Source organism: Thermobia domestica, chromosome 13 (genome assembly GCF_964235325.1).
Source record: "Thermobia domestica chromosome 13, izTheDome1.hap1.1, whole genome shotgun sequence".
Taxonomy (NCBI): domain Eukaryota; kingdom Metazoa; phylum Arthropoda; class Insecta; order Zygentoma; family Lepismatidae; genus Thermobia; species Thermobia domestica.
The window spans coordinates 46716370-46733601 of NC_137466.1; the positions used below are offsets into that span (position 1 = coordinate 46716370).

General features: G+C 37.3%; 1 protein-coding gene across 2 annotated transcripts in view; it reads left to right on the forward strand.

The window, feature by feature from the left end:
- The window catches only part of LOC145668129 (atrial natriuretic peptide receptor 1), a 2711550-nt gene that overhangs the window by 436422 nt on the left and 2257896 nt on the right, over window positions 1-17232 (forward strand). The window lies entirely within an intron of this gene.

Genomic DNA, 17232 nt, shown 5'->3' on the forward strand with positions numbered 1-17232 from the left:
GACATTTTTAAAAGCAAGATAACGCACTAAGTAAAGAACTGTAGCGACTAAAGACTCCAAAGTTTAAAAAAAGGGTAGTGGCTCTACAGATAGTTACAAAGTCACGTGGCATTCTAATAAATCCATAAAATATATAGCTACATATAGCCATTACAAACAACAAACACTTGCAACCTTGATTGATTTTGGAACATACCATAGCGGGTTTGATGCTATTCTCGTTGGCTTTGCTCTTTCTAGCGTCCACCTGCATAGAACAGTCCTGCTTTACGTACAACATAATTAATAATTTTCAAGACAAATGTGTTTAAAATAATAATAATAATAATGTTAGTAATAACGTTCTGAAAACGTAATAGATTTCGTGGAACAAAATTGTCAATTGTATATTTAAGTAGGAACACGTAAGCGTGTTTGCACACGATACCGTCAAAATCGGTGGAAGCCCCGACAATATCGTTGCCGGTGATGAGCGAAGTAAGGGACACACAATGTATATTCTTCACTGTTTTTCTAAAACTCTTCTCCATATATGAAAAGAAATAAAAAGAATAATAATAATCGGGAAAATTATTTTTTAAAACAAAGGATTACAATTATTTTAAAATATTTGCGTTTTGGGGGCGTGGGAATCTAACTTTCTAGGATCTTTTCTATAATGCAAAAAGATGAAGTTATATATATATGTAAGTGTATATGTAAATACAAAGTCATATAGGTGAAAAACAAGTGTCAGTGATTATTAGTATTAGTGACAGCAAAAGCATACAGTGTAGTGTAGTGTTAAGAATATTAGTTTTGGTGCACAAGTGTTAGTGTGGTAAACACAGGTGAAAACCATTAGTGCAGTGAAAGAAATAGGTGAATACCAAATAAATATATTTAAATATATATATATATATATATATATATATATATATATATATATATATATATATATATATTTACATCAGCTAATGCTTCTGGCAACAAATACTATTCGAAGCTTTCTTGCACCCACTGGAAAACGTGAAGTATATTAATATTTATTTGCATATATTGTTATTGTAGACTGTTCCCATAATGCCCACCGACTTCGATTTTACAAAATATGAGAAATAAATTTCACTTTTTATTTAGTGGTCAATTTGAAGGCATTTTGTTATACTACCATTAAGAAACCCATATACATCATATTACGAATCAATCATTATGGAACAATCTTATGTGTGACACGCAGCAGTGGTACCAATCTTTGAAAGTTTCATTTACAACTTTTTTCTTTTTTCTTTTTTAACTGATTTTGTGAGTAATGGTGCATTCAGTATAAAGGTACAACAAGATATTCTCTTTCTCTCTCTCTGTCCCTGTGTGTGTGTGTGTGTGTGTGTGTGTGTGTGTGTGTGTGTGTGTGTGTGTGTGTGTGTGTGTGTGTGTGTGTGTGTGTGTTTGTTTCTAGTTTCCGGCGTAAGCGTGTGGATACTACCAGGTATACTTTCGTGTGTACAAATGCTAGTGTGTGTGTGTGTGGCGCGGGTATATGAACTATTAATTGGGATCGCGTAGTGGAACTTATCAATATTAGTACGTACATACAAACGGCTGTTACTTCACACGATAACTTTGGACGAATGCGAATTTTTAAATTCTGCTTTTTGCAATAAATAAGTAGAGTGATTCCTCTCGAGGGAGTTCCCCTAAATGGTAGCCCCTACCATGTCCAATTAAATCACAAATTGCCACAATCGTTTGTACATTGTTTGTACAGAAATGTACAGGCCAAATTTTCGTTTGTACACTATTAGGGGCGCCGCCAGAACGAAAACAAATTGGGGCTGTTTAACTGGTACCCTTCCCACCAACATGTTCTATTCAATCACTAATTATCGCAATCGTTTGTACTTCGTTTGTACAGAAATGTGCACCCGAAATTTTCGTTTGTACATAATTAAGGGCGCCGCCAGAACAGAAAAAATGGGGGCTGTCTAAGTTGTAGCCCCCCCCCCAAACCAATTCAATCACAAGTTGTCGCATTCGTTTGTGCATCGTTTGTACAGAAATGTGCAGGCGAAATGTTTGTTTGAACAAACTTAGGGGCGTCGCCAGAACGAAAACAAAGTGGGGAGCTGTCTGAGTGGTAGCTCCCCCCACGATGTCCAATTGAATCACAAAGTATCGCAATCGTTTGTACATTGTTTGTACAGAAATGTGAAGGCCAAATTTTCGTTTGTACACTATTAGGGGCGACGCCAGAACGAAAACAAATTGGGGGCTGTCTAGCTGGTAGCCCCCCCCCCACCATATCCTATTCAATCACAAATTATAGCAATCGTTTGTACTTCGTTTGTACAGAAACGTGCAGGCGAAATTTTTGTTTGTACACAATTAGGGGCGCCGCCAGAACAGAAAAAAATGGGGGCTGTCTAAGCGGTAGCCCCCCCCCCCACCATGTCCAATTGAATCATAAATTGTCGCAATTGTTTGTACTTCATTTGTACAGAAATGTGCAGGCGAAATGTATGTTCGCACGCAATTAGGGGCGCCGCCAGAACGAAAAAAATTGGGGGCTGTCTAAGTGGTAGCCCCCGACCATGTCCTATTCAATCACAAATTGTCGCAATCGTTTGTACTTCGTTTGTACAGAAATGTGCACGCGAAATTTTCGTTTGTACATAATTAAGGGCGCCGCCAGAACAGAAAAAAATGGGGGCTGTCTAAGTGGTAGCCCCCCCACCATGTCCAATTCAATCACAAGTTGTCGCATTCGTTTGTGCATCGTTTGTACAGAAATGTGCAGGCGAAATGTTTGTTTGAACAAACTTAGGGGCGCCGCCAGAACGAAAACAAAGTGGGGGCTGTCTAAGTGGTAGCCCCCCCATCATGTCCAATTGAATCACAAATTGTCACAATCGTTTGTACTTCGTTTGTACAGAAATGTGCAGGCAAAATGTATGTTCGTACACAATTAGGGGCGCCGCTAGAACGAAAACAAAGTGGGGGACTGTCTAACTGGTAGCCCCCCACCAACATGTTCTATTCTATCACAAATTATCGCAATCGTTTCTACTTCGTGTGTACAGAAATGTGCAGGCAAAAGTTTCGTTTGTACACAATTAGGGGCGCCGACAGAACAGAAAAAAGGGGACTGTCTAAGTGGTAGCCCCCCCACCATGTCCAATACAATCGCAAATTATCGCAATCGTTTGTACTTCGTTTGTACAGAAACGGGTAGGCGAAATGTTTGTTTGTTCACAATTAGGGGCGCCGCCAGAACGAAAACTAAGTGGGGTGCTTTCTAAGTAATACCTCCCCACCATGTCCAATTGAATCACAAATTGTCGGAATCGTTTGCACTTCGTTTGTACAGAAACGAGCAGGCGAAATGTTTGTTTGTACACAATTAGGGGCGCCGCCAGAACGAAAACTAAGTGGGGCTGTCTAAGTGGTAGCCCCCGACCATGTCCAATTCAATCACAAATTGTCGCAATCGTTTGTACGTCGTTTTTACAGAAATGTTCAGGCAAAATTTTCGTTTGTACACAATTAGGGGCGCCGCCAGAACGAAAACAAACTGGGGGCTCTCTAACTGGTAGCTTCCCACCAACATGTCCAATTGAATCACAAATTTTCGTAATCGTTTGTACATCGTTTGTACAGAAATATGCATGCGTAATTTTCGTTTGTACACAATTAATGGCGACGCCAGAACGAAAACAAAGTGGGGCTGTCTAAATGGTAGCCCCCACCATATCCAATTCAATCACAAATTATATCAATCGCTTGTACATCATTTGCACAGAAATGTGCAGGCGAAATTTTCGTTTGTACTCTATTAGGGGCGCCGCCAGAACGAAAACAATGTGAGGGTTTGTATAAATGGTAGAAGCATTAAAAAAATGTGTCACATTTATGGAGTATTTTTCTAACAGGACTTTGTTCACACTATTGTGTGGTTTGGTTTGTTCACACTATCGTGTGATTCACTATATTGATCTTATCCTAACGATGATGGAATTAAATGTTTTTTTTGTTTTTTTTTATATTTATATTTATACTTACAATCATTATTGCTGAGTTAGTTTTTCACTCCTCGGCTCTTATTATTAAACTTATTCATTATTTCTTACGTGAACTGAATCCTTATGAGAAAAATGTATTTTTTTCTTTCTATCTTGCGCAGAAACCGTTATTCTCATCTCGTACAGGAAATTGATAAGTGGAAGATATAACAAATCCACAAAATAGACTGTTAAAGGGAAAATTATAACACAGTATTTTGTTTTATATGATCATCTTCATTAAACTCATTTTGCAGAAACTATAGAATGCATGGTGAAGTATTTTGGTGCATTCAGCATTCTGATTTACGAGTAGAGTTGCTAACTGGCCGGTATTTGCTGTAATTTTGATTAAGGCCGGTAACCGGTACAAACTTCTTATTAGACCCCTTCTGACCGGTATTTTGGAATCTGCAATCCAGAATATAACATTGAACATCGAAATTTTTCAACAGTGCCTTTACAAACACAAATTTCAGTTGTATTATACATTATCGATATTTTTTTAACGTATGGCAGTTTCTTTTTTATTTATTTAACATAACAAATTTGATAACACTTATATTTTATTGTAAAAGAATTTTATTCATTTATTGAGAGTAGAAAATGACTTTTTAAAGCAATTTCCTTTGTTTGAAGTGAAGTTTATAGAATAAATTTCATTTTATGAATCAACTATTGTTACATAAAGATTAATATCCAGTATTATTCATCTGTTTCGATAATTTTAAACAAGTGGCAATTGCTGGTAAATATAATAGCGATCAATACAGTCTTCAGTTTCTCATTTGTACAGAGAATTTTGAGGGTGTGCCGGTAATTTTGTTTTCCTGAGTTGGCAACCTATTTACGAGGTTTTGTTTCAACTCTGCTACGTAGTGGCTCCGTACTGACGCTCCGCATGCAAATAAGTATGTAAGGCTACCATACGCCCCGGTTTCTTAAAATTTGTCCCGGTGTGCAGAAATTTTCCTTCTTGTCCTGCTTTTTTCTTTATTATTATTATTAATTACATATCAAAATTTCTGAAAAGATAATAAAATCGACTTATTCCTTTTGCTTTCAATTCCGACAATACTATAGGAACAATTTCATTGTAATCTTTATTATTATTGCAATCGCTGCTTCCCCGGATATAACATTCAATGTTTAAATCCTCCTAAGTAGCACTCTTATCACTAAAAGTAAGAATGTATACCCCGAGGTGGCAACAAATTCTTGTGACGTTGCAGACCAGCCCCGAAAACACATTTTTTTTCTGCTTCAGAAAAACAATTATGCAAATTGCTTTCTTTTAGTTCGCATTTTAGGTTAACAACAATAAATTAGCCTATTGAAATTTTGAAACAACTTCATAAATGTGGATATTTTTCTTTATAGACATGTAGAGCATGTAAAGGTGGTATGCGTAATAATATTGAAAATATAATTTTTGCCTAAATATTGTATGTTCACTGATTGCGTTTATATTGTATAACAGCTTCTAGCTTCTATAATAATTTTTAGCACTGTTGATTAAGTATGGACAGTGGCGTATTTACGATTTTGTTTCGGGAGGGGCTTTGCTAACTTCCGGGGGTGCTTTGCCTGAAAATACGAAAATTCTGCAAGATATTTCATATACTTTACTATAGTAAGTAAGATTTCGGTGGGGGGCTTGAGCCCGGAAGCCCTCCCCCTAAATACGCCACTGAGTATGGACTATATGAATACATTATTTTAAGTTGTATACCTAGTGCGATACTGTAGTAAAATTCGAAAGATAAAATTAATACAAAATGCAATATTTATTACTAATTTGTAAGATGTCCCGTTTTTCAAAAAGTATGGTAGCCTTAAAGTATGCTAAACCATACAAAATAAATTGTACTGTAAATAGTACCCCTCTGATAGTGCTCTCAAACGGGTCGGGTTACGGGTCGGATTGTCGGGTCGGGTCAGTCGGGTTAGCTCGTGTCGGGTCACTCGGGTCGCGTCGTCACATTCTTCACTTATTTTCTATACGGAATACTATAAGGAGCTTTGTTGTGGAATTCAATTCGAAGTTGGTGAATGAATGATAAATGTGACTAATTGAAGGTGAAATAGTAATAAAATTTTAATTTTACCCTATATTAACTAATTGGTATTGTAATTGTAATTAATATTACTACTGACTTTTTTCCTTTCTGCGTTTCTATGTCAAGTTAAATGTCACATTAAGTGAAATTGAAAGGAAATATCTAGTTAACGTCCCACGTTATGCACCAACGCTAAGAGAGACAGTGATGATGAGAAATAATTGAAGTGGTTGAATGAAGAAAGTGGGAGGAAATGGGAGAACACCGAGAAAACCCATGCACATGGGGTTTGTCCACCAGAAAACTTACTTGGTACGAGCTGGAATCAATACCCATGGACCTTCGGATCAAACATCTGCCTTTGGGCAGGACACATTATTATTATTATTATTATTATTATTATTATTATTATTATTATTATTATTATTATTATTATTATTATTATTATTATTATAACTTTAAGAGTGCCCAAGAAAGTTCCGCCGCCTTTTCACCAACACCTTCGAACATTGGTATGTAACCTAAGACGTACCTGGAATATCAAAAATCGTCTCCATCTGCCTCGACGACCTTCTGAAAACGTTCTGGAAGGCCATGGATTCCATCGCAGTCGAACTTGGTGGGACGTGAAGTGAAGAAGATATCAAGTGCATATTGAACCTCTACTAGCTGTTTGAATTGGCGTTCTCTAAGGTGATTGTCCAAGGAATGGAACAGGTGGTAATCGGACGGTACAATGTCCGTGGAGTATGGCGGATCCAATAGTGTTTTCCATCCAAGGCGTAGAATGATGTACTGGGTCATTTTAGCCACGTGGGGCTTAGCGTTGCCTTGTAACAAGAGGACCCCTTTGCGATTCAGAACTGCTGGATCCAGACAGTACACAGTGACAGTACACAGTTGCATTGATGATCTGACCAGCTGGTAGCAGTTCCCGATGGACGATACCTCGAGCAGTCCACAAAATGCACAGGAGAACCTTATTCTGGCGTGGTGCTGGCTTGGGCTGTTTTTGAACCGGTTCATGGGATGCTAACCAACAATGACGGCGCCGTGGAGCTTCGTACAGGACCCACTTCCCATCACATGTCAACACCCTGTTCAGAAATTGCTCCTTCCTCAGACGAGACACCAAAGAAACACAGGTGTCTGCTCGCGTTGCTTTCTGGCTCCAAGTCAAATCATGTAGGACCTATCAACCCAACTTGCAGTGCTTCCCAAGTTGATGGTGGTGGTGCAGAATGGTTTCTCCACTTACACTGAAAGGTAGTACCAGTTCCTCACATGTCTGTCTTCGCCTCAATTGCTGCCCGAAGATCTTTATTTTGAACATATGTTTGTCTTCCGGCACGTGGTGCGTCTTCGAGTGTTTCGTCACCGTCCTTAAACCGTCATACCACTGCACTCTCCGCGTAGTCACGACACCCTCACCAAAGGCCTGTCATATCTTCCGCTCCACGGAGCAGCAATTTGAACTCGTACAGCAAACAAGCCCTTATGACGCTCTGTGAAGGCCCCATGTTCACTCAGTCCTTACGCACGTTCACGGTGCATCTGAACAGCCACAACCAAGTAGTATGTTGGATATACTCACTAGTGTTGCTCACGAGACCTGGTTTGGGGCATTCTCGTTTCGAAAATGTGTCGTGAAGGTAGTCTCGTCTGGAAAAGTGCATATGTTTCTATTGAAAGAGCTCTGTCTCATCTCGTACCCTTTCATGAAAATTCTGTCTCGTCTCGTCTCGTCTCGTCCAACAACTGACCTTCACCTTATATGCATTCGCATTCAACTCACGGTGTGAGGGCCAATTGAACACAGACCTCCACAAAGAGACAGAACTTTCTTGGTCACCTTCAGATTATTATTATTATTATTGCTGGAGTAGTGATTTGACTTTCTCCGCAATAAAATACTTGCTAATTTTATATAACGTTGCAAATATCTTCTAGATAAATTAATCAAGAAAAAATAAAAGGTAATTCCCTACAGAATGATATTTCAGTGCAATTAGTTCCTTATGATTCTATCAGACAGCAACGCTGTTTTTAAATAGAAAAATCGGAATGTTAACGTGATGAAATTGTTGTTTGTTACACAGCAAAAAATATTAAAAGAAGTTCTATATACATTCCTTACTAGAAAATAATGTTGTCTTCAGAACTTTTATTCTTTTAGCCTTCAGAACTTGTCTTCAGAACTCAGTCAAATTTTATTTTGACTTTTGAACTTGATTGCCTAAATTTTAACCTTGGAAATTTGGATGTGGAGTAAAATAAAGAAGGTTAGCAGGGTAGAGAGGAAAACGAATAAGGAAATGCTGAAAAAATGCAAGAGACGAGAGCAATATTAGACGATATAAGGAAGCGAAAAATGGACGGATCACAAGTTTTGATCTTGCTAAGGGATTGCATTCTGAGGGATGTAGTAAAGGGGGTGATATCAGGAGAGCGAGAGTGTGTAAGAAGGTTGGAATTGATAGATTGTAATAAGGAGGGTGGTACTTTATGTTGGGTTGCGAGGCAGATATTAGCGGGAAATCGCAAAAATGGAAGCTTCTTACCTAATTCACGGAAACTGGCCTGTTTATTAATGGGAGAACACTGAGGAGGAGGAGGAGGATAATTATACTACAAGTAAAAAAAGCCGAAACAATGATTTATGCATAAGAATTGGTCAGCATTTTTTTTTTTCTGGTGGCAGTTTTGTAAAGTTCTAGCTCTCTCAAACTGGTTAGATTGTAAGTTCAAGTCACTCGGGTCGGTTGTCGGGTTAAGTCACCTCGGGTTGGTTCACTCGGGTCACTTTGGGTCGGGCCAATCGGGTCATCTCGGGTCGGGTTGTCGGGTCGGGTCAGTCAATTTGGGTCACGGGTGGGGTCGGGTCGGTATTCAACACATATAATTTCCACGAAAATTACAATATACCACGGTTTATACCTCATTGGACTTCCAATAAAACGTTTTCAATGATGTGTACACCATGTCACCATTTTTGTATGAGGGAATGTCTAGAGGGATTTTGTGGGAATTTGATGGAGTGTAGATTCCTGTGTGTGTGTGTGTGTGTGTGTGTGTGTGTGTGTGTGTGTGTGTGTGTGTGTGTGTGTGTGTGTGTGTGTGTGTGTGTGTGTGTGTGTGTGTGTGTGATACCTTACAGGATACAAGATGTCGAGGAAGTGTGTAAATAAACCGGACAATTTCTGTTATGTATGTGGGGAGCTGATATTTAAATCACAACGTCGATGTTTTACTCCACTTGTGAGGAAGTGTTATCAGTTATATTTTGGTTGCTGTGTAGGAGACCAGGATAAGAACTGGGTTCCTCACTACATTTGTTGTACTTGCGTGAAACGTCTGACTGGGTGGGCAAATGGTGGACGAAACATGAACTTCGCAGTACCGATGATCTGGAGGGAACCAAAAGATCATTCTTCAGACTGCTACTTTTGTATGACACAGATAAAAGAAATAAGCAATAAATCTAACCACACAGTACAGTACCCTAATTTGCATCAGCAATTAGGCCAGTTCCACACAGTGCAGAATTACCTGTACCGGTACCTCCTCCTCATCTTACGGTAAATGAGGATTTCGTACTTGAGGCAACTATTGAAGTTCCAAATGAAGATGATGATCCTACTTATGTATAGTGTTGTAAAAAAACGGTTTTTTTTCTGTGAAGTTTTTTTTTCAATAAAAAACATCGTTCTTTTTCATGTTTTTTTTTCAAATGTCTGTTTTTTTTCTGGCAACTATTATTTATTGATTTATGTTGAAGATTCTTGAAATAATCAATAGAACTTGAGTCGAAGCCCTCGTAACTTACAAATCGTTTGTTTCTTTGTACCTATACGAGCAAAATCGTGTGATTATTCCTTTCCGATCCAGGTCAGTTTTGGCGTTTTCCTACATTTTCAGTTAGTGACTTATTGCTCAAAATCCATTTACCCGATTGATATGGTTAAGACCTTGTTTTTTTGAAAAGGAATGTGGCTATTATTTGGTGTAAGTTACATTGCAGTGTTGCCAGTGGGTGGGAAATTCCTGAGTGAAATGTAGAGGTGAAAATTTACAAAAAAAATCCCTAACCGAATTTCAAGATTTTTGTATCTAGCACCACTGTTTTAATATGGGTCCATGTCACCTAAAAAAAAATATTTGTTGTGTTCACAAGGAACAGTGAAAACCTGAAATCGCTGACTTCCATTCAAACAGAGAAAGAAAAAATTCTCTTTTCCATACACATGAAATTTTGACACTTTTTACGCCTCAGAAGCAAAAATCAACAGATATGCCCGAGCTACAGCTTCTCTAATTATCCTATTGAAATTTTTTATGGTGCGTTCTGTAGGCTAAAGAGAAGGCTTTCAGGTAGTGGTACACTGGTTCCAACGTAGCGAGCTAGAGGGAAATGATAGAGAGGAAAAGGGAAATTGCCAAATTTTTCACCTAAAATCGGGAATTAATTGTTTTGGCTGGAAACAATGCCATCAAACAGACGTAAACTATCTGAAAGTAAACCTTGGTACCCCAAGAATATATCCTACAAGTATCATGGCGATATCTAACAAAGTAAGCATGAAATAAAAAAAAAATCCCATTCTACCGCAGAAATTCACAATTTTCTTACCATTTACAGAACATGGTTTATTATAAGCCTCAACTATACTCCCCCTAATTATTCTACCGAACCTTTTTATGGTGCGCAGTGAAGCTAAGGACGAGGCTTTCAGACAGTGGTACGTTTGTTCGAATGTAGCCATTAAGAGGGAAATAATAGAGACAAAAAGGAATTTTTCTTAAATTTCCCCATAAAATCGAAAATTAAAATTTTCTGTAGCTGGCAACAGTGCTAGCAGACACACACAAACTATCTTAAAATAAGCTTTGGTATCCCTCTAATATATCTTACAAGTATTGTGACGATATCGAATAAAGTAAGCAGGTCATTAAAAATATTTCATTCTACCTAAAAAAATCACAGTTATCTTTCCACTTAGAGAACAAGATCTACTGCAAACCTCAACTGTACTTCCCCTAACTACCCTATTGAAACTTTCTATAGTGCGTTGTGAAGAGCAAAGACAAGACTTTTAGGTACTGGTACGTTTGTTCCGATGTAGCTAACAAGAGGGAAATAATAGACAAAACACGTAATTTTCCCAAAATTTTCCACTAAAATCTGGAATTAAAATTTTCTGTAGCTGGCAACACTGCTACCAGACAGACGAAAACTACCTTAAAATAAACACTGGTACATTATTAATATATCCTACAAGTATCATGGCGATATTTAAGAAACAAAGCTTCTAATTACCAAAAATATATTTCGATAAACAGAAAAGTAGGGTAAAATGAAGAGTTAGAACCTAAATTTAAATTTTTCGTGCGCCCCCTAATTACCCCACTGTAACGATATGTACCCGTGATTGTTCAGTAAGAACAAATGTTCGACTGGCGTAAGTTGACTTGCACTGGGACTTATAGATACGGATTTATAACAAACATTTCGAATTGTTTGCCCAAATTTTGCACAGGTCTGTTCAATTGATGTAAACAATTAGGTATCCATCCGACTTATCTACCTGATAAGTCTTAAGGTCTCTCTGCAACGAATAAAGCTACAGATAAGAAGTAATAAAGAAAATTCGAAATTCAAAAATTCTCGAATTTTTGACTGGGGTGAAATTTGAGAAGGAAATTCAACACAGAAGAAAAAGAAACTAATATGATAAACTATGGTCCAACCATATTTGGCAAAAAAAAAACTTGATATTTTAATTAGTGTCCATACTGGAGCGGGTAAAAATGGGACACACCCGTATGTGGCACTTTGGCCACCTGGATCTGAAAGAGTTATTGTAGATTTGATTAAATTTTTTTGACTAGTAACTCGTGTTGTAGTAGTTATAGTATTGACTAATAATAATATCGTTGTTGTAAACAATCATTTTATAAGGAAAATTTTCTCTCCTTTTTACATCTTAGTTCCAATACTGTTGCTGAGAAATGTAGGGTGTTTCAAAATGAATATCGGGGCTTTAAGTCTTCGTAGCACTTATTACATTTTATGTACAATTATAAACAATACATCAAATAAAAGAACACCTAAACAGTTTTTGCTACAAGTGTTCGATATGAGCTTCATTCGTCATACGGCACACATCGAGTCGATAGGTGAGAAAGGCCCGTCAACTTTCCGCCACATGGCTCGAAACATTCAATTCACACAGACGGTTGCACTCTAACTAGAGATTCAGTCTTTGCAAAATTAAAACACAAAAAGCTTTCTGGTCTCTAGTCTCCATCTTTGCTACTTGCTCTTTCTAACGGCAAACAGAGAAAACAATGCATGTGCATGCGTGCGTACAAAATTGTTTGAGTTGCTCTTTCATTTGATAATACTTATAATTGTAGGTTAATTGTAATAGATACTACAAAGTTTCAAAACCCTAATATTCATTTTGAAACACCCTGCATTACTTCAAATTATGTCATCCTATATTCATGTTTTGTATGTACACTCATGTCCAAAATGATTGTCGCATGTCTATAAATATGTTGTTGTAGGAATATAATCTGATAACGAATCTGTCTGGTATTTCTTATAATGTTAGTATGTGTATAATCGGCAAAGATATATATGTGGCAATTTCATGTCAAAAGAGCAGTAAATAAGAACAATAAAACGAAAATAAAACTTTCTTGTCCATTTAGGAACATTTTGTTTTACTCATTATTTTCGTATTTATAATTCTTTTCATATAAAATTTACCACAACTATACATTTCCCGTTTATACACATAGTATCAGTATTAAAAGTACCCTGCAAAATCATTATCAAATTATATTCTTACAAGAAGACAGTTATAAATATGCGACAATTATTTTGAACATGAGTGTACATATCATCAGGGTCGGCCCTAGGTAATTTGTCGCCCGTGCAATGACGTAATTTTTCCCCTCTTTCTCCAGAAAGAACAAATCTTAAAAGTCACGATTTTAAGTATGCTACTAGGGTGCAGCGTTTTACCACTTTTTTCTCGGAACGAAATGTAATACCTGGCAAAAGTGACCAATCCACATAGACATTTCAGGTATAGATTTGTTTTCAAATCAGATAATATTTTCTGTGAGAACTATTGCCTCAAAGTTTCAAAATTTACCTGAAAATTACAAAAAATACCAAAATTGTTCATTAATTTTAGTTATGTTAAAGTAAAAATATTTTTGGTTAAATACATCCCAGTTGCTGTGAAAACTGATATTCAAGTATGAAAATGCCAGTTATATGCCCTTGGGGGGAACAGGGGTGCCTCCTCTGGGGTCAGAAAAAGGGGCAAATTCAGTACAGTTAAGAGGTTGTGTAGCTCCTCGCTTACCTGGCAATATAGCCTGGCCAAGTGACCCAGAGCCCACCATGTCGAGGTGGCTGCACCTAGGGCTCCTCCGCTAGGCCTATCCAATCGACCAACCATATTGGGCCGCATGAATTGATCCGATTAGTCACTGTCAGGAAAAATTGTCACAAATTAGGAATTTGATTGAAGTTTAGACGCAGTTTGCCTAGAAAGTAAGGGTGACCTGACTATTCCACCTCTAGCATTCCTGGCACATACTCGGGAGGCTTCTTCAGTGACTAATATCACTATCCGTTCTACTGCTACCGTGTGGCACGGATAGACGGTGAAGCACCATTCTGGCACAGTGTTGTTAGGAAGTGAAAGTTTGACCATGAGCTGTTTTTTTGGTACCGTCCATAGAACTTACTGGTAGTACAGTTATTGAAACTTCAGTGCTTTCCCAGAAGATGATTGCAGTGTAATCGTTTGCCTCAAAATTCAGTCTGGGAATGATGTTATATCTAATGGAGTTATGGAGATTCCCTGCTTCGTCTTTTTGAGCACTAAAAATCTTATGTAATGCATCTTGTCGGACAGAAAGTCGACCATCAGTCATCGTGGCGAGAAGAAATTTGCTGGGAGTGCAAAGAATGCATTCGTCTAAATGGATGAACGGATTACAGCCTGGTATTCTCTTGGTAAATATCTAGACCTATGAATGGTCTCAAAGACGTGAGAGGACCATCAGCAACGAAAGACTATGTTCTGATGCGGTATTGCATAACCATACAGACTCTGAGTATGAATGTCGCAATTTCTATTAATTTCTTGGTAGATTTTTTTGTTGCAATATACAATGTTAAAATTCTGTTTGCACTAGTCAAACAGCTAGCTTTGTTTAGTTTGCCAGGGATCATAGAAACAAGCTCTTACTCGCATACTCCGGAGTCAATGGCTTGAGATATCTGGAACAAGCATCTCAGGTCTTTACTGAGTTTTCTGTGCTCTTCTGGACTATGATGAGGTAACTCACAGTTTATTGGTTTGAATAACAACACTGAAAACTTTTCACAGTTAGATAGTTTTGAAACTATGGGACCTGTTAAAAATAGGGGCTTGAATAAGCGCCGTGAATATGCGTGAAGAGAGATCGGAACAGCAGTTCATTAAAATGCAAGAGACAAATAACCCATTGCATAGGTTTTCCTGTTAGTTCCTCTAATCTTCGAAGAACAACTCCATTCTTACCAGTGTTAGTGTATGTTCCATCACACCCAAGAACCTCAACTTTATCAAAGCCAACTCTGAGTTGGTTCATGATGTATTCGAAAATAACTGTGGTCTCGTCATGTGCAGAGCCAGAGGATGATGTCACGTGACAAATGTATTGAGAGTTAGGTTCAGCCACAAGTGATAAGTGCTCTTCTCTAACGATGCCTGTGTATATTTTAGTGTCATCCCTTCGATCATCAAATTTTTGGGAAGTTATAATTCCAGTCTATGAAGCTGCCTTAAGCACAGTTGTTATATGTGCCGCAGCCCTCTCGCTTACATTGTATCTCTGCGCAATCATAACAGTTTCAGTCAAATCTACGAAAGTCGTTCCGAAAGTAATGTCTCCTTTTTTATGTAAACTAATGGAGATACATAACTAACAGCAATACAGCTAAACAGAGCAATATTTCAGCTACAGACTCATTTTCCCACATAGTTCCCACCATTTGTTATGCACTTTTGCCAACGATGAACCAGTGCCTGCATGTCGCGCTTGTAAAAATCGGCATTCTCTGGGTTGTCTTTTGAATTCCGGCTCGAAGTGATAACACCACGTACCATATCCAGTGACGATGCTATCCAAAAAATTGTCACGTTCATCTTCATATTGGTCCAGAAGGTCCCGAAAGAAAAGACAAGGACGAAAAAAGCTGTAGAAACGCTTAATTGTACTGAATTTACCCTCTTTTCCGATCCCAGAAGAGGCACCCCTATCCCCCCAAGCGCATATAACTGGCATTTTGAGACTGGAATGTCAGTTTTCGTAGCATATGGCATGTATAAACCCAAAAATATGTTCACTTTAACATAACTAAAAAATGAACAATTTTGGTATTTTTTGCAATTTTCAGGTAAATTTTGAAACTTTGAGGCAATAGTTCTCACAAAAGATATTATCTGATTTTGAAAAAAAATCTATACCTGAAATGTCCATGTGGATTGGCCACTTTTGCCAGGTATTACATTTCCTTCCGAAGAAAAAGTGGCAAAACGACCCACCCTAGTATGCTACTCCAGCTTGAACAACGAAGGGGAGGGAAACTTCACTCGCACTCAGAAAAGCTTAAATACTTACTACAATCTCGTTGTGTCTATTTTTTTTTCTTTAAATAATAATCTATTATGTTAATGAAAGGCAAAGTAAACACACTTTGAAAGGAAAGATGATAATCCTTTTTATAGAATTTAATATCGAGTTTCAATCTCAACATATCAGTTTGCAATTCAAGTACAACTAGCTATTTTATCTTTATTTTTTGATTTGCCATCTACATCTGTTATTTTTTAAAAGCTGTTTCCACCTTCAATGATAACAATCTTATTTGCGACAAAGAAAAGAGAAGCTTTCATATCAGAACTCTGATAACTAACCAAAGGGGACAGGCGTTCGAGAATTGTGTTCTTGTATTTGACAACAATCAAGCAATTTGTTCTGGGATTTATTTTACCATTTGCTTTAGCACTGACCATGTGACTTAAACTTATGCGACCTAAACATAATTTATGAATGTAGTATTCAAATAGAAGGTCAGCTTAGTAAATTTAACTACCATGATCATGAAATCTGTTTCCAACAAGAAATATTTATTTTAAATGAAATATTTATGACAGATATTGCAGCCCCGTGCAAATGCACGCGTTGCACATATGGTAGAGCCGGCAATGCATACTATATATCTAGTCGACAAATAATTTATATATGATATTTAGAAAAATATTAGTAGGCAAATTAGTATTAGTTTTTACCGTCAGACAAGTTATTTGCATAGGCCTACTTTCACGAAAAAACAAATTTTCATTTATACTTTTATTTCTTGGTTGATATTGGTGAAACACTACAGAAACCCGAATTATTAGTAGGTACGCTACTCATATAAATTGTAAAATATTTATACCGTATCAGTATCTAGTGTTTAATTTATGTTGCATTTTATGGTAATTATACCTACATAAAAATACTTCAGACTTAAATGGTGTAAGATACATTACAAATGACTATTTGAAAAAAAACGAAATTTAGAAAAAAAAACGAGAGCCAATGTTTTTTTCTAAAAAAAACGTACATTTCTGAAAAAATACGAACGGTTTTTTTTTCTATTTACAACACTACTTATGTAGGAAGCACATCTACATTGGATTCCCATCTGATAACTCCGGGTGAACTAAATGACCTCATACTGGATTTAAAACTCTCCAATACACAGACAGAACTTCTTGATTCTAAACTTAAGGCTGGAATCTGCTCCATCGTGACACTAAAGTGTGTATTTTTCGAAACCTTCATACAGAGTTTTAAAACTACTATTCTCAAGAAAATGATTTAGTGTATTGTAATAATGTCTGTGCTGTGATGGATAGACTTGGACATGCACATATAAGTACAGAGTGGAGATTGCTTATTGACTCTTTGAAAACTAGTTTTAAGGCTGTCCTTTTGCACAATAGCAACAAATTTCCTTCAGTGCCTTTGGCTTATGCAACTAATATGAAGGAAACCTATGAAAACATCGAAATAGT